Genomic DNA, 27,538 nt, shown 5'->3' on the forward strand with positions numbered 1-27,538 from the left:
ACAAAAATAATGTTTTCCCACAATTAACATTGTTATGTACCCATCTTAAGTTAGTAAAAATAAAAATTGTACCAGAGGCTGAGGTTGTGAGAACTGTGGATGGGTCAATTAACAGGGGGCAGATTTGACAATGGCTTAGTGTGAAAACAGTCTTTCCAGGACTTGAAAAGGTTTGTGAAAATCCTCTGGTTTTTCATAACTGGTTCCTCTTTGCAGCCACTGCATTTGCGTCTGTTGTCGATGTTTGGTAGTAGCAGTATCTATGAGAGAACATGGCCCACATTTTTTATTGCAGCCTTGTTGTTGTTGTGTGCTGTTGCACATTCTGCTGCACATTAGCAGAATTTTTTTAAACACCCTTGCTGTGCACTGATGTACTGATTAATGCCTGGCTTTTAAAAACAATTGCAGAACGTAAAAGGCTCTTTTAAAATCCTGCCCTGTGCGCTAATGCTCATTAATGGCCTCTTTTCTTTAAGCCTGTTGCTGTACACTAATGCGTATGCTAGTTCATATTAGAATACTTAAAGATCTGTTGCTGTGCACTGATGCACATAACTGTCTCAAGATTTTAAAACATTCGAGATACCTCAGCTGTAAACGTTTTTTTTAAAAAGTGACCCCTGTTTTCAACCACCCAAAAGAAGGTGGGGGGAAATGTTTGTGACACTCAGACCCTTCAGTTCAACTTAGTTCTAGGATATCAGAGGCACTGGGCAAAACACAGCAATATTAATCGAGAATAGTCAATACCTTTTTTTAAAAAAAGGGACTTACTCCCTACTAACTTTTTTCTGGATTGTACCCACCATATTTCTAAGTCATAGAAATGAAGTAACCAACATGCTGTCTTCTAGATGTTGTTAGGCTGCCACCATCCCTGACCACTGGCCAAGCTGGCTGTGGCTGATGGTATCTGGAAGAAAGTTAGAGATATTATCAGGAGCAATATACTATGAGGAACTATGAGGAAACATCAGCTCATCAGTGCTGAGAACTTCTTATCATTTATTTTGAGTATCATTCCATTTGTCTTGAGAGAGCACAATTTATAAGTTTAGCTTCCAGCATTCAAGTTCTGAATAAGCTACAAGAAACACACCAAAAGATCTGGGTGTCCATGGGCTCATTTCGCTGACATGTGGAAATGGAAATCCTTCTATCAAAAGAGATTTACATACTAGAGCCAAGAAAACTGGTAGTGTACATTGTGCCAAAGAGAGGGTATGATGTGGTCAGGCTTCTTAACGAGGCTTGTAGGATTTCCCCTAGAACATATTGCAGTGCCAAGATATACAAAACCCACAGCAACCCCAGAATAGAATTAAAATCACTCTAAATAAAAAGGCAAACTGAAACCTAACTTGGTGGCCTTGGTAACTCAACTGTCTTAAGTACAGCAGCTGGGAATAATGCCCCCCTCCTTGTTCAGGAATGGACAGCTGCATATCCTGGACTGGCTGAAATAGTATAGAAAAGAAATCAACTATTTCCTATATGTCCAAAACATTCATCTAGGGCAGTGGTGTCCAAACTTTTTTCAAAGAGGGCCAGCTTTTTTTAAGGATTGAAGTTATTGAGCTTTTTTAAGGGTTGGAGTTGTTGAGGTTTTTTTAGGATTTTACCACCCTAGGTAATAAACTGCCACAGGGGCCAGATTAAAACAACAGGTGGGCCCAAAATGGACTTTGGACATGCCTGATCTAGGACATATATGGACTTGCCAAAGAAGAGATTCTAGCTTGCACTCAAACAAATTCTGCAGAATGAAACCAGTTCTCACTAGGTGCAGATTTGGAGTGCATCTGGACTACATAGAAAATAGAAATACTCAGACTGTTGGTGCTAAAATAAAATGTGTGTACTCAGCCCAAAGCATGCACACCTAGAAACAAAGTATATTAGATCTGGAAAGGAGATAACTACATTAAACATTTGCAAGAAACAAGAGAGAAAATTTACCAAATCGAGAAGGTTACATGTTTTGGTCTTGTAGTTCACAACAGCTTGGAGTTCACATTAAATAACCCTGTGCATGTTTCAAGTGGTGATAATTATCACTAAGGATCAGGTAGGAGTACTATAAAACAAAACATTTTATTTAAACAAGCTTTCTTTAACTCCTAACTCCCTCGTACTCTTCCTCTGTACTTTCTGCACTGAATCACTTCCTGGTAGCTGTTCCCTTAACGTGTGACTTCCCTCTGTGTCGTTAAGTTTCTCTGCCTGACTGCTGTCCTAACCCTCTTACTTAGTCCCACATGCAAGTAAGTAGCAACTGGCTATGGCAGTCTCGTCTGCTGAATAATACCTACACCTGCACGTGCAGTTCATATTATTTTCCAAGCACTCCATTCATAACACAGAACAGAAGGGCGTTACAATCTAAACAAATTTGGGGTCTGAACCAGGTGGTTACAAACAATGGCTCTCGCCTTTATCATTTTACCCTATTTTTCTCACTAGCAGTTTTTTCAGATATAGTAACACTCATGCACTACTTACAAATTTGCTTGCCTGCTCCAGCCCTTTGAGCTCAGACTTCATGCAGATACTTTGTCTGATCAGCAGATTAGTAATCTGCCCCCACCCCAATAAAAACCAGCATCCCAAACCATAGCTCAGCCTCTATCCTGTCACCCTAAACTCATATCCTTAAATTTCCACTTACTAAGATGTCTAACTTCCTGGAGTTGTTTCTGCCCATCTCCTGTGGTGGCCAGGCGGCTGTCTTCACATTACAGCTAATCACAAAATCTCACTGCAGAGAGCTGCTCCCTTCCCTCTCACCTAGGTGAAAGTAACAACTCTCACCTATTGATAGGAAAGGGTTAAGCAAGGCTGGGGAGGTTCCTTTGTCCTTCAGTTATCTGACTCTGATCAGTACCACTAGCCAATAGGAGTACTCCTTATGAGCCAATTAAGTAATTTAGGGTTTTGGCTGCCCTTCTGAATTATCTGCCTGTCTGACCATCAGGTGCATGAATTTTCATCTGAGCCAATCAGATGCCTGTTCCTGGATTGCCTGTTCTGCACTGATCTTTCCCCACTTTTTTGAGCAAGCAGTCCTTTGGAGCCCCCCAAGGGAACAAGGGTGCTATCCAGTTGAGGTATGATTTTACAAAGGGGTTGGGAATTGTGCAGAAAGAGTGTGTGTTAACAGGAGGGTGTTCAGTATTTCTAGCAAGGATTTGTGTATACAACAGAGCAGTCAGGGCCAGATTTAGGTGTGATGAGGCCCTAAGCTACTGAAGGTAATTGGGCCCTTTATATGTCCAGCTGTCCTTTGTCAGCAACAAATTGTTGCTGTTTTTTGTGTTGAATATATGCTATATGTTAATTTGTGGGCCTAATAGGTATCTAACCAGTGATATTTTAGGGAGCAGGCCAGCAGGCGGGGCCCATTACTTACATCATAGGAGCCTACACCACACAAAACACTGTTGCTGTATGTAGGTTTTATTTTATTTGTTTTTTTATCTTATATTTTGGAAATGGATATCCAGGGATTTTTTTTCTTTATGGGGGGGGGGCAAGATAGTGGGGCCCTAAGCTATAGCTTGTTTAGCTTATATGTAAATCCGGCACTGCGTGCAGTGCTTCTCAATTGGTGGCCCTTGGATCATGGGGCACTTTTAGGGGGATCTCGGGGCCATACCCTGACCATTGCCTCCTAAGTGCCCCACCTCCTAGCTATGACAGGCTTTTGGCTGGATCAGCAGCAGCACCTGCAACAGTTTGTGAGCTGAGTAAAAGTGGCGGGGGAAGAGAATGTCTCCTTCCCCTGAAGAGAAAGGACCAGAGGATGCACTGAAGGAAATTAGAACAAGCAAGAAAAGGTCAATATTTACTAACTTGCTTAATAAACTGGAAATGGTGAGGAAGGGTGTAAGAGAGAAAAGTTCTTAAAATAGGAAGAAGTGGTTGTAAAAGGACTGGAAAGGAGGAATGAAAAGAAAACCTGAAGTGTTTTTTTGGCGGGGGCTTGTCAGTGGGGAATAAATTACAATATGTGTGTGATAGGAGAATGGGAGCAGAAATTACAGGACATGGGTAAAAATACTTTGAAGAGCATGTGGGGGTAGGAAGTGGAAAAATAGTAAAAGAAAAAGTATTTTCGAATTAGAGCCTCTAGATCAGCAAATTCTGCCTAAAATGGGGAGGCTGAATCACAATACCTCCAGAGCAAATGCCTGTACAGTGGTACCTCAGGTTACATACGCTTTAGGTTACATACGCTTCAGGTTACGGACTCCGCTAACCCAGAAATAGTGCTTCAGGTTAAGAACTTTGCTTCAGGGTGAGAACAGAAAGCATGTGGTGGTGGTGCGGTGGCAGCAGGAGGCCCCATTAGCTAAAGTGGTGCTTCAGGTTAAGAACAGTTTCAGGTTAAGAATGGACCTCCAGAACGAATTAAGTACTACCACTGTACTTAGTGTGAGGAGAGCTGAGATGCAGGACTCCTTGCTACAAGGAAAATGCTGTAGTAAAGAGTTTAGCCATTTCCAAAGATTAACTGACACCACTTTCTTCTGATACCCATTAAAATGCTGATGGCTGCCACCATTTTGTGACCAACTGCCTTTGCTCGACCATTTTGTGACTGGTGGGCCTAAGTATTTAGGCCACCTCTCAACCAGGCCTTGAAGGTAAAAAGTTTAAGAACCTCTGCAATTTTATTTAATTTATATCCTGCCCTTCAGCCCAAAAGAGCCCAGGATAGTAAGCAATAACTGATAAAACTTTATTAAAACATTAAAAACAATTCCATTATAGATGCAGACTGGGAAAGAGCTCAACTTAAAAGACTTTTTGAAAGAGGAAAGTCTTAGTAGGCACTGAAAAGGCAACAGAGATAGTGCCTGTTCTGATATTTAAAGACATTTAAATAGTTTGTACGTGTAGAGACTAAGGATAGTGGATAAATTTGATTCAGCTCCCATTTAAGGGCCACTTTTTCAAAGTTGCACTTTTTGATATAAGAACCACAACCATTCTTTGAAATTTGCTGGCAAGAATAAAGCACGGTCAGTTTCTCCCACTGTCACTACAGCTCTTACCAAATAGTCATCCAACAGCACAGACAAGACCAACATTACATGCTGCATTAGCAGGTAGAAAATGCAGTTGCATAGAATGGGACATAATAGAAGGAAAGCAAATAGCGAGCAGTGGATGGACCAACTTTTTATATCTCTAGTGAGGCTCGTATACAGCAGTGTAACGGGCAGATGTTCAACAGGCATAGCTTTTCTTGATATAAACATTTTAACAGGAGCAATAGGTTTCTTGTTTGATCCTAGCCTGTTGTTCAGCTGTTAATCCAACTATGGGGAAAGGATTTAATGCCATTTGTTGTTGTTTAGTCGTTTAGTCGTGTCCGACTCTTCGTGACCCCATGGACCAGAGCACGCCAGGCACTCCTGTCTTTCACTGCCTCCCACAGTCATAGCCTGGATGAAATTGTTCTTGGGATTTAAAACTTTGATGCAACCTTCCACAATTGCTTTACTTATAGAGTTGAAACTTGAGTATACAGTTGAGTGCATTAAAAAAAAAATGTTGATAAGCTTGCGGGTTGTTTTCTTTTTTTCTTTTATCTGTCAATTAATAAGCAAAAGAATCACATTCAAAAATTACCAAAGGAGAGAGAGAATACCAGTAGAATTCTCACAGGTGGGAATACATGATTTATGCTGCATTTACCTCATTTTTGAGGTGACTGAGAAGTGTTTGTGTTCATTCTACAAATTATTTTACCAGTGGGCTGCTTTTGTCAGCCTTCCCAGGCATCCACACTTTCTGAAAACCCCAGGTTTTGGAGTGGGTTTTCCTGGAAGTTGGGAATGCTACCCACCATGTGCATAACAGCAAAATATTATTATTATTATTATTATTATTATTATTATTATTATTATTATTATTATTATCATCATCATTATCATTATCATTATCATCATCATTTCATTCCCCCCCTTTTTTGCTTTTAAAGTAGGTAATCCTTGCAGAAAGTGTTTGTTTCCTTTTACTTTTTTAAATAAGAAAGGACTTCCCTTAAAAACCCAACCAGCAAGCGCACCAATCATAGGCCCTTGATAGCCAGCCTTCCCAGTGCCCTGCACTTCAATTACAGCCTAGGGAAAGATGACATGAATAACTCTCCCCAATGTTCATTTCAGATCAGGGAGTGTAGACAGCCAAAGAGACTACAGAGAGCTGGAGAAAGGTTTAACAGAAACAAAAATACATACCGTTCCCTCAACCTCCTCACAGCAATAAAACCTTAAGTTCCTATGAATGATGTAGAAAATCAAAGGCCTCTTACATGGGAGAAGGAAACTTTCAATAAAGTGGTGTACAGGTTTTGGCAAAGCACTTTAAAAAAATCAAAACCTTAGAGTCAACAAGATTTTCTTAGCTTAATTTATTGGGGGGGGGGGTTATCAGAAAGTCAATTCTGTGGCTACATGGTTTTCATCATTGTTACAGATTCTGCCCCTGGGAAAATCTCATGATATCCAATCTCTCATCCGTGGTTCTGCACTGTCTTCACTGCTCACCATGCTAAGGGTCAAGCAGATGGAAGAAAGAAATGATTAAGGTAGGTTTGTTTTGTTACAATTAAATTCTAGGGACGTGAGAGAAAAGTCTATGCTGTAGTCTGAATTGGTATGTAATCCCACTACTTAAAACTGTAATGACAAAATTAACCCTGCACCAGTAGTTCCCAACCCATTATTTGTAGCACACTAGTCGAGTTACATACAAGCTACATTCTTGTGTGAGAGCCATGATAAGTTGTACATTTTTTTAATTGTGTAGAAGAAGTAATTGAAAAACATATTGTGACATAATCAGGACTGTCATCAGGTATCCCGCAGTCATGCACCTTCACTTTTGCCCTACAACTGTCTTATCAACAGTGCACTGTTTCCTGAATCCACTCTTTACTAAAGATTATCCTCTCTTTTTTATGTCACCAGCTTAATGAGATGTATTATAGCCCAAGGGGTTTAATCAGTTCAAAAGAACAGACGTTACCTCTTAAGAATGCGTTCACACTTTTTGTAATAAATTACAAGGAAAATCTTGCATAATTAAAACATAAACTTTAATGAAGTTAGACCTGTAAGCAAACCATTAAAAAAAGCAACCACATGGGTGCTATTGTACAATGTTTACAGGGTTATGCATTCACTTTCACATTAAGCACCATTTTTAAAAGATTGTAATGAGATAGTTTCCTTGTTAATATAAACAATTTCCAGAAGAACCACAAATCAACCAAAACCTAAATAAATATTTCCTAGAAAAATGAAAAATAGTGATTTCTGACAGCTCATAGAAGAGATTGTGCAGAGCAGTATAAATCTAAGCATTGGGACTAAAAACACTCTTATTTTTGATTATTCTAAAGAAGAGAAGAATGATCTTTGTTTCCAGAAACAGTAAAGTACATTCCAAAGCTGCTTTTGTTTTTAATTTACAGAAGCTCTCGATTCTAATCTACTAAGCCAACAAATAATCTGTCCACTAGTTTTCTCCCCCCTTTTTTCTGAGTCTCATGAAAAGTACACACAATTGTTGACATACGGGAGGGGGAAAATACATATTCCTTCTCTGTTATTATGAATGGATCATTTCAATGCAAGTGCTCACTTGCATAGCTCTGGAACTTTGAAATCTTGTACTTACTTACTTGTACTTACTAAACAGAAGAACCTCTATCCTCATTCTGTGATTATCAATGGAAAAGTAATTTAACTTAATCCAATGGGGAAAAGTTAAGGTCTGTGTCACTTAAAAGAGGGGAGGAGAAAGACAGCAAGGACCTCATTTCTGTCTTTTAAAGAAAATGTTTTATCTGAATGATGTTCAGTGGGGGGTAGAAACTGGCAGCTGACTGTGCAATAGGACAAACCTGGCCCCTGAAATAGTGCCATATTCTTTACTTGCTGCTTTGAGTGTCTCCACCACTCCCTCATCAAGTGGCAGTGAGTCCTATGGAAGAGGGAAACACAAAGTGTGAGTAGGAACAGACAGAAGAAGAGCCAAAGGCTACTTAGTCCAACATCCCATTTCCCACAGTGGTCATCTAGATGCCTCTGGGAATCCCACAAACAAGTCATAAAAGTAACACTCCCCTTCATTGTTGTGCACAAGCAACTGGTATTCAGAGCCATGCTGCCTCCATTCCTGGACGTAGCACATAGCCATCAAGACACCGAGCTGGTTTGCACATAATGCTAAGCCATACAATCACTGAGTGTGAACACACAGTGTGGGGTTTCTGGAGAGGAGATTGTAGCTGTATTATTCTTTCTCTGGTCCTGTTGCTACTGCGATCTAAGCCATGGCATGGTATGTTGTCTGAACACAGGCTTGTGATTTGTCTGACTCCAAACACACACTGTAACCAAGGTTTGTTCTTGGGATTGTAGCTGAAGGATTGTCAGGAGGATTAAAGCCATGAGCCGGGTATAGATGAAGCACAGCCAAACTTACTGACAGTATGGAGTGCATTAGTAGCATGTGGCACAGCACTATTCAGGTTTATTGTCACAATTTAAGCACACAGACAGCATCTGTGAAAATGTGACTGAGCCATCAAGTAAGGTGCAGAATTGAAGTGAACCTTACTAGCTTGCAGCAGCAACAGAAACGGGGGGGGGGGGGATTGCAGTGGCTGCAAACTTCTCTACATGCAGACCACCTCATAGAGTTCATAGGCAATAAGCACTTGCTGTTTGTAGGTTCCTTAGATTTCAGAGAAGATTTGGAAGTTTCACTAGTTCTACAAGGACAGAGTCTCTTTTCTATGGTAAAGACCCTTTCTTGACCCATCTAGCCCCTTTGCTTCTGTTATCTGCACTCAGAAAGACCCAGCTGGCAAACTGGATTTAAATTTTTATTTCTATAAAATTCAGATTCTAGGCTTAGGAAGTCAAGCATTTTCCTCATTCAAGGACCTCACATAAAGCCGCTTTTAATTTGCCCTGTACAAGATGGACAACACCATCTCTCATCTGAAATGGAAAACTGTTACCTTGGTGGCTTGAATCCACCATCTACGTCACTAGAACTAAGACCTTTCACCTGAGTTACACGGAATGCTCACAAGTTTCCTTTCTTTTTTTCTTCATTCATGTTGTCCTGGCAAAGTAAAGAAGGACATGTCATTTCAACAGATTTGCTGTCACAGAAATAATACATTTGCTGTTTGTTTGGGGGTTTTTTGTTAATTCATAGAATCACCTTCCACCAAAATTACATAGCTGTCAACTTTTCCCTTTTCTTGCAAGGAATCCTATTTGGAATAAGGGAATTTCCCTTTAATAAAAGGGAAACGTTGACAGCTATGCCAAAATATTGTACACAAAAGTTACGCAGAGTTGCTGCAGCTTTCATTCCCACACCCCAGCCCCTGAGTCTTGACTTACATTCTGCTTGAGGCACATTTATTCAGATGCAGAAACCACTCAAAGAGCATTTATGTTAGATTATGAGAATGCAAGAAGATCTTGTCAAGCAAGGTGACAAGATTCACAGCAGAAGAAAATTTGCAAACTGTCCAAGACATTGTGCCAACATACCCAGGAGTATTCCATCTACTGTACATTCAGCCATAGAGACAGCAACAGTGTAAACAGGAATACTCCTATTTGTAACTAGAGTGCTTGTGAATGGCTATCAGTGTCCATACTGTTTATTCTGTTTTTGTTTTGTAAATGATCGCTGATCTCTTGTTGCTAGCATAAAGGTTCACTTCAATTCTGCACCTTACTTGATGGCTCAGTCACATTTTCACAGATGCTGTTGGTGTGCTTAAATTGTGACAATAAACCTGAATAGTGCTGTGCCACATGCTACTAATGCACTCCGTACTGTCAGTAAGCTTATCTGGAATGAAAGAGAGTTGCCTTTGCAGAGAAACCTAAGTCATTGTTCAAAACCTAAAGGCAGATTTGTTTCATCTTGTAGTTGCTTTTCCACGAAGCTTGCTGGGTAGTTGTGAGGATTAAATGAGGTAACTCCAAATAGAATACCCTAACCTCACTGGAGAGTAAAATGCTTTACCAGTATCCTGTGCTGATTTCATCTGAAACATCCAGTGAGAGTCTCCAGCAGGCTTGGGAAACTTCTGACTCAAGAATCTAATTATGCCTGCCACAGGCCCAGGTTTGAACCACAAAACCCAACCATGCTCAGTGAAGTCATATGTGATGTCAGGTGTGGGACAAGTAAGGATGCTGCTTCAAAGAAACAATTAGAGCTTACTGTGAGCACCTATCAGTGGATTGGTAGTGACAGTGAGCCCCACTGGGATTAGCTTCACTTAGGAGTTCCCACCCCTGGTCTAAGCTATAACATGCATAGTACCATACAACTTGTGGTCTACCAAGAATCAAAGGTGGGATTCACTTAAGGAGCCCCATTAGTGGAAGCCCTGTTTGCACAATGGGGATCTGCCCCATATAGTCTGCCGCTCATTGGCCTTGGATATGGTGGGGGGTAGGGAGACTTCCCAGAAGAACATGCGGGGAGGGGAGGAGGGGGGTCATTTCAAGTGGCAAGCTGGAATGCTTGTGTGGATGGAATATTTGTAATAGCATGATGTTGAATTATACCCAATGTAGCATGCAACCCACCAGCCATATATTGTACCTGATACCCATCACCGTTTTACAGTCACAGGCAAGCAGCAAAGCCAGCACATTTATCAAGCCTCTGATGGGCTTCCTAGATGGTGGGCTTGGTAAGCCACACACAAGTAAGCCTGATATATAGGAACTATCACTCTCCGGTGATGTATGCAAACTGTCACATACAGTACATACATCTGAGAGAAGATATGACTTAACTGATTCTATATTTCTTATTAACCTGGCAGTTTCTTATTTCTTACTAACCAAAACCAGCTAAGAATAGCGTGCCCTTAATGCTGCTAACTAATTTAAGGGCTTTGTAAGTTAGCTTTTTTAATTCTGGCTTGTAAACTACAGTGAAATTCACCAAAATAGTGGTAAAACTGCTTCATTGTAATGTCATCTAAGAAGCTTTTCATTTTAATCTGTCTCCATGAGGTGTGGCCTCCTGCTGAGGAATACACAGTTATATCGTTAACATGGCAGACCCCACTGAGAGTTACAACAGCCCCAGTCATAGATGATAATGGAACAATGACAGGTTTTTCTAAACGAGACTTTATGAAAATCCACTCCCGTTACCGCTTGGGAGAAGCATTCTTACTGGAGTATTTATTGTAAAATGGGTGGGGAGCCTGTTTTTAGACCACAGCTTCCATTATCCCTGACCACTGGCCATGCTGGCTTGGACTGATTTGAGTTACAGTTCAATAACATGTGAAGGGACACAGGTCTGATCAATAAGCAGAATTTAGCAGAATTTAGTCAGTTGAATTTGCTTAGAAATGTCCTAATAACTCTCATGGTCAAGTAGGCTGAACAAGAGTTGGTGTACAGAGAAGAAGATTAGAAATTAATGTAAGGGACAAAGGTGAGCACTTAAGCCAGTGGAACCTGGAAAGTACAAATGACCCAGGAAAACTAATTCCATGCATCAAATAACCAGCAGAATGTCCAAACACAATCAGATTAGCAATGTATGTGAAAAGAAATGTATGAGTTGAGGAAAATATGCTTCTACACATGAACATGGTATGATATATATTTAAGCTGGCATACACCTGGAAAAGGTTGTACATGAAATTGGCAAATTGATTGGCTTCCTCCTGAGTCTTTGACTCATCTTATTCATTTTGTGAATTGACATCACAGAACTAGTTTTCGTGTTCAGTGTACTGATGCTACAGTTCCTTTGATGGTGATTTGTATTTGATGTTCTTAAGTATTTCCCTCCCCCCTCAGATACTGATTAATATTAAATATGCATATATATATATATGTATATATACGTGTGTGTGTGTGTGTGTGTGTGTGTGTGTATATATATATATATATATATATATATATATATATATATATGGTTATCTTTAGGGAGTAACATTTCTGTTTACTGACTATCAGGTATACTATTCTGGAATCTAAAATGTTCCATGATGAGCAGCATTCAGGATTTTTGGCACATGCATTGGTTGTGACCTGATGGTGTCTTGCACATAGATATCTCATTTGTAATTGTCCCATATCCTAGGCATTGTTCCAGTAATTTCAATTTTTGTTCCAATATTTGAAAGGAAAGTTAATCAGAAACTGAAAACCCAGTGGCGCCTATCCAACTAAGATTAGTAAAGTTGCTGCGATAATTTGTCCATTTTTCTAGCCATTGACAGAGAAATAAGTGAAAAGAAATTCTCCCCACCCCCACCCAAAAGTAATTGTTTGAAGAGCAAGCCTCTTGCTGCTCTCCACAGTCTCATGGAAAATCCAGGATTCATACTGACTGTGGAGACTGCTTAAAAAGGATCAGAGAACGCATGGGGAATTTTTGAAGTTGAAGGAGATAATATCCCTATGCCCCTCAGCCACCTTGTAACATTAGTTATTAAGGTATAAGTGCCATTTCCTCTCCAGATGTCACCAAAGATCTTTATCAAATTTCACAAGGAGGCATAAAACAATTACCTCTTTCATGAGGTGTGGAGAGTCTCATCAGATGAGTGGGCAGTGTTCAGAAGCACTGGAATTAATTGTCATAAAAAAGTTCTTCTTGTTGTTTATATTATATCAATATGTATGCTGCTTTTACACATAAAAATGCCCAAAACGTTTTGTAATGCAGTAGCAATACAACCGCAAAAATGCATCATTACACTGAATAATCCAATACCAATTCATCTCAGAACGTGTTATGATGATCCAAAAAAACATTCATTTTAATACAAACAGTATAACTTTTGCAATTCATTACAAAATAGGCAATATCAATAATTAAAATACATATGAATTGATGTTATTTATGCTGAAATATATAAAACAGAGTCAGATATATAATAAAACTTCCCAGTGCAGTCAGGTATTAATAACTCCTTATTTTGTACAGTGGTACCTCAGGTTACAGACACTTCAGGTTACAGACTCCGCTAACCCAGAAATAGTACCTCGGGTTAAGAACAGAAATTGTGCGGCGGCAGTGGGAGGCCCCATTAGCTAAAGTGGTGCTTCAGGTTAAGAACAGTTTCAGGTTAAGAACAGACCTCCAACACGAATTAAGTTCTTAACCCGAGGTACACCACTGTACATTGCAATGACAGGGAGTGTCAGCCCAGCTGCCTTGACAAGGTGGACTTTGCTTCTCTTTCCTTGTGGCAGTTCCATTGCAGCACAGGATGACAAACAGGGAGGACTTCTTTCGCCAAAAGGGGAAATTTTATAATCAGTGCGAGAACTGGGCAAAAACCAACCCAGCCCTGCTCTTCTTTTCAGCTCAACCCTAATTTTAATTGGTCACAGCATGAAAAGGTGAATTTGCAAAACTGTTTGATACAACTATAGTGTGAAGATGTATAGGACGTTTGTTCACGTATACAAACTGATCTTAGAAGGAGTGGTTCCCCTCCCCCGGCAGGTTAAAAATGGTGAGAGAATAGCCAATTGAGCCTGCATGTGGACTAGACGTAAGTGCAACACTTAGTGTTAACAGTATACATTTAAGTCTTTGTGTCAGAGCAGCATTATTAACCCAGGTGGACTGACCCAAATTATAGGCGAGAGGAGTTATTTTGATATCCATAATTCAGTGTGCTTTTTTGCATATTGTTATTAGAAACACATATCTACACCTAGCTTAAACACAAACACAGCCGCAACTGCACAGTCACAAAAGCCTGAATTTTTATGCAATGCAGACTATCCATATGCATATCCAGAACTATATAAAAAGAGAAAAAGATATCTTTTCATTTTGCCTTTTGTGCTGTTCACTCCAGGAATCCTAGCTTGATCTTGACAGATCTGCTAGTTTATAATGAATATTTCCGTAGCTTTTATGGTTAGCGTCAAGAAGGCACCTGGGAGTAAGATTTGCTCACTGTAGGGGGCTGCTTTGTGTTCCTCCGCTTTTGTTTTCTTATATTGGTGTGTGTTTTTTTACTGAATTCTTTGGTGTTTGCCTATAATAAACATTTTGATTGCAACTAAATATTTTATTGATTTAAGAATGAACAAAAAGAGAGCACAACAAACAAAGAACATCTACTATTCTGTTGCACTGGAAAGAAATGTAGCTAATAAACACTATATATGCGGGGAATATATATACACATACATACACACAATGTGTCAGGCATAGCAGAGGCATTTTTTAAAAAAATTACTGCTGCTAATGTGCTGGGGGGGGGGCATAATCCTGGTACCTTGCACTGGAATCGGCATACAAGGCGCACTACACCTCTCTACCTGAGAGGCATAACCATAAAATCAAGCTCCGAAAGCATGACACTCTATTCTTCTTTATTTATATATTTAATTTTTAAATTATGTTTGTATACTGCCCTATACCCGGAGATCTCAGGGCGGTTCACAACATAAAATTACAATATAACAAATACAAAACACATCATAAAAATAAAAACAGAGACAGCCCAACAATCCCCACTTCTGCAACACATTAAAAGGGCATTGGATGTCAATCAGCCAAAAGCCTGGTTAAAGAGGAATGTTTTCACCTGGTGCCTAATGTTGTATAATGAAGGTGCCAGCTGAACCTCCCTGGGAGAGCATTCCACAAATGGGGAGCCACTGCAGAAAAGGCCCATTCTCATGTTGCCGCCCTCCGGATCTTTCATGGAGGAGACACACAAAGAAGGGTCTCAGGATGATCTCAGGGTCTGGATAGGTTCATATAGATAGAGGCAGTTCTTCAGATATTGCAGTCTTGAACCGCATATGCAGTAGAATCAGGGCCTAGGGCAGAAGACAGCACAAGGACTCCCACTACCAGAGTAGGACTTTACTGTTTTTTGTGGAGAGGGGTGTCTTCTTAGACAGAAACAACACAGCTTCTTGCAGTAGCTATTTCTAGGTGACCTTCCCTACTACCCAAATATTATCTGTTTATTTATTACATGGAGATGCCATGGTTCATCTGGAACAGCACAACAAGATGCTTTCATCTGCCCCAGCTGCAACAAAACATGTCTCTCCCATATCAGTCTCTGCAGTCACAGCAGGTGCTGTAACCTTGCAGCAGTTTGACTTCACCCCCAAAGGGACACTCTTCCACTGTCTTGTGAGACAGATGGGATGCCAGCTCTATTTATTACATTTATCAAATGCTTTACACAAAAGAAAAAGTCTCAAAGTGACTTGACAAGATACAACAAATAAAAGCAATTTAAAACCAGAAAAAAATAAAAATACTTAAAATGTTGGTCCAGTAAAATGTTCATAATGACAAGAAAACAATGCACATTTTTATCATAAAGTTTTGCAGTTGAAGATCTCCTCCTCAGCTGAGAAGCAGGTCCTTGGGTGGGGTGGCTTCCAAGCAGGTGAGTTGCTTTTGCTGCCTTCTACCCTCCTTCCACGGACTCACCTGCCAGGAAGCTGGTGTTAGTGCTCTTCTCAACCCACTGAGTTGCTCCAGCAACTAGTTACCCAGGATATGAAAAAAATGATCCATGCCTTTTTCCATTCTGTGCCACTTTTGCATGTGTTCATCCTTAAATCTGTTACAGCTGCTTCCTCATTAATCCGTGAACCTTTTTCTACAAAAACATCTGCATGAAAATTTGCAGTTTAAACACATCATTTAAAAATCTATGTTTTCTCTCATAAGATGCTGATATTATTTCAATATTTTTGAACCTAGAACTGCATTAGAAGATGTGGGAGGTGTAAAAGCTGGTGGATAACCAAGTTCCAGTGCACGCATTGGTATGAGTGGTGTGGAACATGTAAACATTTATTGGAATTCATAAAGATCTCGTTCCTCAAGCATCCTAATTGCAGCAACAAGCAGCTGAGGGAGCAAAATGGCAGAGCAGAGGAGGGTCTAGTCCCCTGCAGCACAGTCCTGATCCTGATTGGTGCCCCTGGTGACTGCTATTAATTGTTTTTTTAAAAAGGAGATGAGGGAATAGAATTTAAGACATAGCTAAAGTCACATCTGTTGTGCCCTTCTTGCATTTAGTAGATTTTTAAGCACATCTTATGCTATTGAGAGCCTATAATTTCCTTTACAGTAGTCTCTTTGCTTTGTAGGGGAGCAAGAGATACCTTTCTCTAATGAAGAAACCCACAACAAATCCAAGATCTCCTATTAATATAGAGAGTCCTGAACTGTAATATATTAATGAATGGACATACACTCACACTGTAATCATGAATTTCAGTATTGCCTTTGATGCCTCATTGGGCACAAAGCTCTTACAAAATGTTTGAAGTGTCTGGCTGTGTAATAATGATTTATAATTCTCTTGAACCAAAGCAAAATTTGCTCGTAAAAATCATTTTTGAAATAAAAAATAAATTGTGACTGGAGGGTCCGGGTTTGTTTCAAAAAGAGATCACCCACAAGCAGCAAATTATTTTAAAAGCCACTAGTTCTAGTGTTTTGAGATAGGCAGTGCACAACTCAGAATTTCAAAGTGCTATTAATTAAGATCAGTTTATTAAAATGTCAATCTTTTCAACCAAAATTTCCTCCACTGCAACTACTAGCTGCAAGTTCCCTTCTGTGTAACAAATACGTCTAACTTTGGTGCTTTTTTTCTCCCATAACCATTCATTTCTTATTCTGTAAGAAGGGTTTCTTCCCTCATTCTGCAAACTGGGTTTCTGTGAATGGCTCCTACATTTCTATCTGCCTGTTAAACAGTCAGTAAGGTTTTCCATGTAATAACTAGCCTAAACCAATGATACAATATACTTTAGAGAAGCTCCTTTTCTCAAATTCATTTGCTCTCTGGTTCCTTTCTCACTTTGGCCTTTCAGTGCTACCCAGTGATGGCTTTTAGCAGTGGCGTAGCGTGGGTTGTCAGCACCCGGAGCAAGGCAAGTAATTTGTGCCCCCTAACCCGTGGATTTGCGCCCCTAACCTGTGGATTTGCGCCCCCTAACCCTAACCCCCAGATGTTGCGCCCGGTGCGGCCGGGCCCCCCTGCACCCCCCACGCTACGCCACTGGCTTTTAGACAGTCAGCTGCATCAGTCACCTGCATATGGAATTATTAGCCAGGTGGACTGCAGTAGACATAGTGATGTTGCATCCCTGCACATCCTTCCTGTGGGTTTAACCGCACTGGTTGATGTGCTCAGTTGAATGTGTATGTCTGTCACCCTTTTAAGAAGTCAATTGGGCAACATAACCTTTGAGATCCCTTCCAACTTTGTGATTCTTTGTCATATATGTCAGGCAGCACTCAGATTTCTAAAACAGAGATAAATGTAGATGATGATGAACATGTTTGCACATGTGTGTGTTTGATCATGTTGCCCATGATCATTCGTGATGAGTTATATGGTTCATGTGTAGAATAGTGGGAGCAATGAATGATAGGATGCTGCATGGAAAAATAAGGCAGTATTTTGGTTTCCTTAACTTCTAAAAATGAAACCCCACAAATGTTACTGGTTATTTTTTTATATATTTTAGCATCCCGGGTTCCAGCAACCTGGAAACTTAGTAGACAATCAGACACCAGCAAGTATCCACCCAGTAGGATCTGGATACTAATCTGTTGGGACCCAGCACAATAGAAAAGTCCCTGCAAATTTCAAAATTGATAGTATCTGTTAATCAACTTTGTAGTACAGCTTAAACATCTGCAAAAAGTAAAAGTTGTTGGAGCCTTTAGCAATCAATCAGGAGCTGGTCTCTTTTGGAGTTGTACTGTAGGTCAATTTACTGTATACTATATGTATCATTCTCTCTAGATCTATGAGGTCAGTTTATAAAGGACTAAAGATAGATACTATGACAATTCATACCCTAAAGTCAATTCGTTACAAAAATATAAAATAAATAATACATAGTTCTCTCTTAATATTTCCAGAGTCTCATTTTGGAACAATGTCCCACTTAATTGCATTAAGAATAGAATATCTAGAGGGTTGTGGGTTGTTGTTTTTTGCTCTTATTACCAACAGAGTTTAAAAACACACACATACTTGTATCTGTGTATGAGTGAAAGGGCTGAGAGCATTAAGGCGCTACACTTGAATGCACTGAGCTTCTGAACTCCATGATACTCATTGTATGCTCAGCTTGAGATCAAGACAGTTGTCAAGACCTCAGTTTTATTTCTTCAAAAGATCCAAAAACACTAATGCTTCAGATTCTAAATAAGAAAGATTTGCTTTGCAGAGCCACTGATGCACAGGTACCAGTTTCTGCTTCAAATCCCAGACCCCAGCAGTGGGAAAACCATTTGCCATTGCCCAGTTGTACACCTCAGTGAAATCATCACTGTATTAACTTAGGGATAACAGTTGGATTTAAACATATTTTCCTCCACTATCACCAGTGTGAAGTGCTTAAATCTAGATGGATAGCATCCATCGCCACTTACAAACAGAAAAGTAAAAGCATCAAATTCTACCAAAATTGTAGAATGTCAGACATGCTCACACCAATCTTAATTCTGTGACAGCACAATGCCAGTCCTAAGCGCAAGAAGAATCAAGAGTAGAGGTAACTTTGAAAACCCCTTTTATTTATAAACAACAATAATTTCCAAACATGAAATAGATTATTGCTCTGGAATGGAAAGGGGGGGGGGCTTGAAACATTTCATTGCACAAACTGTTCCTATATGTGCACATGTCAATTCTACAATTACTTTTTCATACATTATTGCAGAATGCATTCAAAATATATTGTCAGCTTAATACTTTGTTTTATTTGTGAGTTAGTATGTGGTAGGTTTCCATCCCAGAAAGTGATCCATACAAATTAGGTTTGCTTTGTTACTATGGAAGCTTGAAAGGCTTTGACTCTGCAATTTATTGTTAAAGTCAAGAAAATGGGGGTAGAATTAAAACTCTCTTGTGTGGACATTTTGCCTTTCCATTATACATTTTAAACTATTTGACAAGCCCTTAACAAGAGGAAATTTATTCCAATGTGCAAGCTTGATATTTCCAACCGAAGTGTATTATGTTAACTGGAAATCTGGGGAGCAATGGACAACAAAATGTTACCTTGTACTTGAAAGCTATAGAAACAAACTTTGGACTTTAAGGCAGGTGGCTTATCTTCCTCAGGTTTTGATGTTTTCATGGTAGTTAATGAAAAGATAGGCAAACACCAGTATTCAAATTGTTCTTCACCGTTTCTGCTAACGAACTGTTTGAGTGGAGGTGTTTCCAAGGTTGGCATTTTACTTTTATTTAAACATGCATTTCTGAGTGCCAGTAGGGGAAACATCTGCCTACCCTAAACGTTTCTTTGTGGCAGGGTGGGGCTCTAATGGGATTGGGAAAGGATTGGCTTCATATTCCTCTTGCCTGCCAAGAGTAAGCTCTACTCATCTCAGATAACTTGGATACTTAATCATCCCTTCCACAACTTTCTCTCTCATGTTCCCAACACAACTTGTGACCACATACCTCCTTTGCCACTATAGATATTTTCTGGAATACTGGCCTCTGAACTTAAGTATAGACTTCTAAAGGATGCATATCATTATGCTAAATACTTCTGTTAATCTGATGCATAGCATTAAATTTTATATTATTCTGATGTGTAGCAACCCATATCTTTAGAATGTCAAGATATGTATACATTAAGAACCAAAGACTTCACCACTGCTGCTCTGGCACCATGCCCAAGGAACCATTGGATACATAAAATACTAACAATCCACCCATTTCATCTGCTAGTGGTGGGACAGCAGACATTTAAATGAGTTGTGTAGAGATTTTGGAGCTTAAAAATCAGTTCACACACAGCACTGGTCACAGGCTTATTTAGTATCACTGTTTCCCTACATCAGGAGTAGCAAACCCATGGCCTGCACCATTTTAGTAGCCTGCCACCCTCCTTCAGAATCGAGTTTCTCTTATCTGTGATATTTGCTGGAACAGACAATTGTTAGAAAGTCTTGGATAGGCCAACACTCCTTCCTGTTTCATCTCTCTTAATACATGCTAGAAAATGCTGTGATGCAGATAACAGTCCCCCGCCCCGTCTGCACATATTCATAAGTGAGCATGAATTGGCCACTTTGTTGTTGCCCACCATTGCCATGTGGCCCTTGAAGAAGTCGCCATCCCTCATTGCAGCCCTTTAACCAAAAAAAGGTTAGCCACCCTACCATGTAAACATTCTACAACACACACAGCACCCCCCCCCCCTTTTGGGTGCAGAATTCAGGAGCAGTGAGAAAGTTGTCATTTGGATAAGCCCTGGAGAAGACTGGCTTCTATAAAGAGAACTTCTCGTTGAGGAACCCTTCATATAGTACCAAGGAACCCCACTTTCCCAGAATCCACCACAGGTGTAGATTGATCTGGGAAGGTTTGGTAGGTAGATGATCCTGACTTTGAGTAGAATTTCTCCCAAATCTGATTCTATGAAAAAGAGTACAAGAGCAGTATACACAATTCTGGCATTTTTAAAATGCTGACATTTTTTGAAGTGGTGCCCCTAGGAGGCAGAGGTCAAACATGATACTTGATTTTCGTAGCAGAGAAGACTTGCTCTCATGTTGCAGTCTGTAACCGAATGTAAAAGCTGTATGACTGTGTTTTGGGGAGTGGAAACAGGCTGAAGTAGGCAAATACTTTTTTCAGGTCCAACTGGTCAAATGTAACCAAAAGAAATAAATATGCTCATGATAGTTTATCATTTTCTTGTATTGCTTCAAAGGGATTTCACTGCCAGCTGCACAGCCCACTTCCATCTCTCATCTTATTTGAATTATGTTGGGTTATACATGTTATGTTTCATAGAGTTTCATTGCATTTTGTTATTTCTGTTGTTTTCTTTCCTTGCAAACTGTGCAAGGAAAGGTGGGTCACAAATATTTTTATAAATAAACACCCATAGGCTTTAAAACCTATATGTCTCACCTGTGCTGTGCTAGTACAGCCTAATTCTCTAGACGTTGGGCTACATAAAATTATACTTTCTGCTCATCCCAATTTCATCAAGTCAAATATATTTGCTGTGAGTAACTCTGGATGAGTTACTTCACTTCCTTGCTGCATCTTTCCCCTCTGGCTGATACCTCCCTCCACCATGCCTTTATAGGAGTGAGATGGGGTTTAGGAATTTTTTTAGCACTTTGGGATTACAAGTAAGAAACTATTAGCATGATGTAATGAAAAGTATTATTACATTATTATCTATTTAGCACCTGATTAAACACCACTTAACCCACTGGCTTTAATCCAACACACAACTGTTAAGGGGGTGTGTGGTTTATTTATTTATTTATTTTTGCTAATGCACCATTGTTCTGACGAAGCCAGCATCTGTGCAGTAGTCCGTATCTTCCACTGTCATTAGGGTAAATTGGTTCCCTGGGCAACGTCCCAGGAACGCAGGTGTCCTGATTACAGACATCCTGATTATGTGAAGTAGACAGCAGTCACTCATTCACAAAAGGAACTCAGCCTCATTGTTAAACAATCACCACCAAGCATTTGCTACCAAGAAGACCTTGGGAGAAAGGAGACAATTCAGCTCCATTGCCCATATTGTGGCTATTCAAACCACTGGCACCTTCCTCACCAATCTCATTCTTACAAAAATATTGATGGCCAAACAACTATAACTGCTAATATTCAATATGAAATGCATGTTTATGTGTATATTGAGGGTGGGGAGGGAAGAGCCATCTAGAAAATGCAGTTACTTGGATACACCAACACTTTTTCTAACATAGGAGTAGACAGAGATAGTAATGGGTGCTACTTAATATTTGCTCCACGTTTGTTGGAAATTGCTCTTTAGTGTGGCATGAGCTACACTTTGGAACTCCTTGCCTATTGATACCAGGCAGGCACCTTCACTGTACTCTTTTCAGCACCTACTTTAAACATTTTTGTTTAAGCAAGCTTATCCAGACATGTCGACACAGTGTGCGGTGACCGTGAAGGAACATTCTTTGCTGGGGATCATTAGGAAAGGAATTGAAAGTAAAACTGCCAGTATCGTAATGTCATTCTATAAATCTATGGTATATAAATCTATATACTGTATGCAGTTCTGGTCTCTTCACCTCAGAAAAGATGCTATAGAGTTGGAAAAGGTTTGGAAACGGGCAACCAATTTGCTTTATACAGAGAAGTAGGTGATAAATTATTGGAAATAAATAAATACATTCAAGTGGACTTGACAACACTCTGTTTTAAGCCACCTTATATGCAGCACACTTTGGAAGATTAAGACTTTTATGGAGGCATAGTGCTTCAGCCTCACAGTGATTCATTATATCTTAGTTTATAGTGATCTAACCTTCAACAGCATCTGCATCATGATCTATCAAAGCTAGCGGTATTGAACTATGCCATATTTTGCTCATTTTGAAAGACTGCAAGATCAGTTCTGATGGCAAATTCAAGTTCCTGTTGCACGTCTCAATTACTAATCTGGCCAAATAACCTAGGGTATGTTGGGATAATGAATTACAAAAATCAAAGGGCTTAATAAATAATAAAATCTGCCCCCTTTCCTTTAAAAATACACAGAACATGACACTCTTGTGCTTTTAATTCAACTCGATTAAAGAGTGGAGAGAAACTATCAATGACTACCAGCAGCAAGACTCCTTGAGAATTGCCCCTGTTTGTAGATTCTTTATGGAATTAGGTGACAGCTGGCAAAGTTTGCCTTGGGGTTAAGGGCTCAGTATCCATTTCGGTTTCCTCTTTTCATCAACAGGAACCCTACACGTAAATCACATAATGTAACACATTTGCTTTCTTACGTTCCGTTCTAGGATTTAGATTAGCCACCAGTAACATGAGCTTGGCTGTTTAAACAATATAGATGTCATACATTATAATATTAGCTTTACTCATTGTCTCAATGCAAACTTTAAAACAGAACATTTTTGACCCTGAAACTCAACTCACCCCAAAGAGCCCCTTCTTTAATTAAAACTGCATGTGACCCAGAAGGCATCAAGGCAAAGGAGCATCATCAAGCTTATTCATGCCACCTACACCTGCTAATGAAAAGCAGAGGCCAACATATGAAGGGATGGAAGATTAGAAACAGTTAGGAATTGGTGTGTGCAGGGATAGAGAACTTGAAAAATCACTCCTGACCCAATGAACGCTTTTAAAAATAGAACACATTTGGGGAACACTGGAAATTCAGTTTGGGGAAAGATTCTAAAACATGCATCAGTTTGCAAAAGCTTCATAGTCTTGCAAAAATATATGTAACTATTTGGACTTGTGTCTACTTGGACTATTTGGACTTGTGTCTACTTCACATTGACAACTGCAGCTTGATTAGCTTTTTTCGCAATTTTGTTTCTTCATTTCATGCCGATATGCATGAAACAACTCTATGTTGATTTGATGTGGAACATGGGGTGCAATTAAAGCTAGGTGACAGTCTGGATGTGGTCAGATGCCTGAAATGTTGCAGTTGCGGGCCCAGGCACAGTGAGCCTGCGATCGCCAGTGGTGGGGACATGGGAAGAGGTAATAAACACAGAACAACATATTGGGATTAAATAGGTTACTACAACTTTATTGACTACAAATGTCAGTAGGTTTTGGCATAGGAAAACTTTGGAAGATTCATGTGTATCCTGAATCAACCAACCCAGCAGCTGGCTGATTACTGCTGGGGTTAATCCTTGGATGAGGATTGCTATATGACGTAAATCAAATTGGGGTGAACCCTCCAGGAGCACCACATTTCATGGCCCGGCAGCCCCTATCTAGACAGAAACACCCCCTTTGGACCCCTTTAATGGGGTGCCCCAATTTCATGGCAGGGGTTAAGAATCCAATCCAATGCTTTGCTTTGCTGATAAGATGAAGCCCAGGAGGGTCCTCCTAATCCATATAATTAGATTACCATGGGTCCTCATTTGAAGAACTCCACCCTGGCAGGCCCATCTCCCTGGCAGCAGTCAGACAGTAGTCACCGAGGGATGCTTCACTATCAGTAACTGAAGAGCTGGACTCACAAGAATCATAATCACTACCCAACTTCCAGTGCTGCTTCTGATGATGCTCCTTGGCGGGGTGCTTCTTGTTGGTCTTCCACAACACCTCATCAGAGGAATCTGAGGGCTCAACTGGAAGTTGATGCCCTGTTTGCTGACTAAGTGGTCTGAGATAGCAAGAAAGGTAAAGCAAAGCAAGCTGTAGCTGCAATGACTAAGATAGCAGCTGCGGACTGTGTCCAAACTTAAAGAAGGCTCTTTCTCCCCCCACTTGCAACACTGTGACAGATAAAGGTACTGGTACAAAAGTTGGGCACCACCCCCACTCTCTGCCAAGTGGTAGCAAGATTACAGGGGGTCCCAGGTGCACACCTGGGGTCTGTGCTGCTTTGGGGAATTGAAGACATGGCAGAGACTGTTGTAGCTTTTTTAAAAACCCCACATATTTACACCTTCAGTCTGCATGGAGGAAGCCCAGAGCTTACAGCATGGTCATTCCAAGAGCGGCTTGTTCCCCACAGCAGTGCAGCACTGGAGGCAAAGGCATCTCTCTCAGCCAGCCTTCAGCCAACTGTCCAAGATGGATCTTTTTTCTCCCAGTCTTCTTCCCAGCACACTTTGCTAAAAACTTTCCTGTTGCCTCATACCCAGTTACCCTGGCAACATTCTGTCTGCCTAGGCCCAATATTTCTCTTGGATGGGCCATCAACACCTTTTGTCATGTTACTGCCTCTATCCCATGTGAGGCCCTGGCTTGGAAAGGAAGCTTAGCCTGTATTTTTCCACGGGCCAGCAACCTTCCCTTCAGTACTCCCAGCTAATCTAAACCCTATCATTTATTAATTTCTAGGGTTTACGGCAGGGGTCGGCAAGGCTTACCAGGCATGGGCCGGATCACTCCCACGGAGATCCTCCATGGGCCAGGCTGGTGCAGTGTCACGCCAGAAATCGCATCTGTGCATGTCCGTGGCACCGGAAATCGCTTCTGCGCATGCCCAGATGCTGGAAGTCACGCCTGCACTATTCTAAAAAACTACTATGATACATGTGTTAGTTGTGGTTTGCGTGCTATGGCTTATCGAACCTACAGGGAATAAAATGACAAAAATTCACTTTGAATGGTTGGTGACTCTTTTCTGTGGCACTTAATACCATTTTTATATATTTTAAAAGAGACCACGATTAGCTTTATTTTGATAACAAAATAAGCCCAATTGGTTGAAAAATAAGTGAAACAGGAGGTTTTTTCTAAACTGACGCAGAAATTGCATTAGCCTAAATCACACAAAAAATGAAATTTTAAAAAAATTCTCCTTCGCCCAATTTTGGACCAAAAAATCTTTAAAAATTCATTTGAGGTTATCTCATAGGTATCTACACATAAAATTTTTTTTTGAAGAAAATCGTGAGATGCACATGGCATCAGATGATTTGGCGTGGAACGACCCCTCTTGGTTCATTGGCTGGGCCTGGGAGGAGTGACAAGGGCACTCTCCTTTTCCCGAGCCATGATGCTGCCACACCCCTTGGCTCTCACCCCAGGGAACTGCCAACAGCAACCCATGTAGCCAACGCCAAGCCTGCAGAGGTGTGGGGGGGTACTGGACAATGGGGCATGCACTGTGACCGTCCCCCCTCTGCAGGTAGGACAAAGCCCCCCTTTATGAAGGGTAAAGGTAGGGCTCCTCTGCTGCCTGGCTGAACCACCCTCCATCTTGCTACTGTCAGACACACAAACACACACACCCCTCTTTTCATTCCGGCTAATGGCAGTGAAAAGTGCCTTTTGTTTGGTGTTGCAGCAAAGAGGGGGCGGGGGGGGGGAGAGAATGTGGATTAAAGAGGTCAAATGTACATCAAACAATGTGTCCCCCATGTAAATGCTTAGGCAGATACTCCCCTTTACGGATCTCATGCTATTGCCAGTCACACCTCCATGGAAATTTTTAAGAGGAATGTTTTTAATGAGAAGCTTCACAGATTTTCAGCTTTGTATGTCTTCTAGGTATGCAAAGGAATTGCTTCAGAACTTGAATTTGTCAGGAGAGGAAATGAAAAATAGATGTGAAATGTAAAATACAAAAGAGGTAGCACAGCAAAGCTGCGTCAGGCAAAACACAATACTGTGAAATACTATCCCCTATTCTAAAAAAAACATGCTGCTTTCTTCTCCTTTGCCCCAGGAAGATTGTAAGGGTGAGCTAGAGCCTTGCCCTTACACAATGGGCTTTTGGTAACAAGGCAGTCACTCTGTCACTGCTTTGACAAGAAAGAAAGTAAAGCAGACACAAAAGAATGCCACTTGGCACCGCAGTATCCATCACTTCCAGCTCTAAACACCAATGCCTTTTGTATTTGTGCTTATCGGCAGGAAATCCTGATGCCTTTGCCAATGAGTCCATCACTTGGATAAGAAGGAAAATGAATTGCCATTTGTCCAGTTCCCATAACACTACATTCAAACGACTCCAAGCAGCTTCAAATAGCACTGCTGTTGAACGTTGCACAGTGTGAATGCAGAACCCCCAAATCAAACTCCTTTGTCGTATCGTAAAGGTGGTGGTGACCAACTGCTTTAACAAATTTACTTTCATTTGTGTGTGTGTGAATGAAAGTAAATATATATATAAATATATACAGAGAGAGAAAAATTATTTACTTACGTAGTGCCAGCAATGAGCATGATGCTTTTAGAGTACTAAAAAGAGAAATCCCCACTACTGTTGCAAAACAAATGCACAACATTAATGCTATGAGATCAGACGAAATATAAAGAAATGTGTGAAATTTTTTGAAATTGTTTAAGCAGAACATGTGTGGCCCACAATTTACTGTTGGACAGGAATGGGTAATCTGTGACTTTCCACATGTTGTTACCTTACAACTCTCGCTATCCCTGGCCATTTCCACACTGGCTGGGGCTGATCTGCTGATGAGGAAACAACCTCTGCCTCCCAGAATCCTATTAAGGATGGATGTATTGTAGGCAAAACAATTCAGCATCACTTGATTTTTCATAATTAGAGAATGATGGGGCCTAGAAGCATACTGCCCCCTCCACCACACCATAAGCCCCTAACCCATTCCTTTTGCTGGCCTTAGCTGGCAGCAGTGGGGTTTGTGCTGCAGCTTTTATTAAATACGAATGTTGATGAGACTATGCATGGTAGCATCCATAATGGAGGGGAAATGACACAGTGTCCAGGGCATTGTAAGAAAAACAAAATGGTGACAAGTCCAGTCCTCCCTGGGACATGATTGGGACAGGCATTAGTGTAATGACCCCTGCCAGGGTCCCAGTTGCAGTTTGAGGAGTGTGTGTGCCCCCCCCCCGTCTGGAACAGGGGCAGGCAGCATTCTGCATGTGCAGAGGGAGTCCAGGTCCTCATAGACTATTGCATAGTGACCTTTTTGAGTCCCAGATACCACATTGCAGTGGTACCTCGGGTTACAGATGCTTCAGGTTACAGACTCTGCTAAC

General features: G+C 40.6%; 1 protein-coding gene across 18 annotated transcripts in view; it reads left to right on the plus strand.

Moving 5' to 3' along the window:
* Positions 1–2,763: 2,763 nt before the first annotated feature.
* The window catches only part of LOC308592869 (uncharacterized protein), a 125,040-nt gene continuing 100,265 nt past the window's right edge, over positions 2,764–27,538 (plus strand). Inside the window, exons 1-3 of one of the 18 annotated variants that reach the window (XR_014010646.1) lie at positions 2,837–3,110; positions 6,490–6,614; positions 23,986–24,635. The gene's annotated coding sequence lies outside the window, so the exon portion shown is untranslated. Of the gene's footprint in view, positions 3,111–3,564; positions 3,840–6,489; positions 6,615–23,985; positions 24,636–27,538 lie in introns of those variants that run through there. The other 17 variants (XM_081204857.1, XR_014010634.1, XR_014010635.1 and 14 more) reach the window with 17 other exon arrangements.

Source organism: Podarcis bocagei (assembly GCF_964188305.1).
Source record: "Podarcis bocagei genome assembly, chromosome: 1".
Classification (NCBI taxonomy): Eukaryota; Metazoa; Chordata; class Lepidosauria; order Squamata; family Lacertidae; genus Podarcis; species Podarcis bocagei.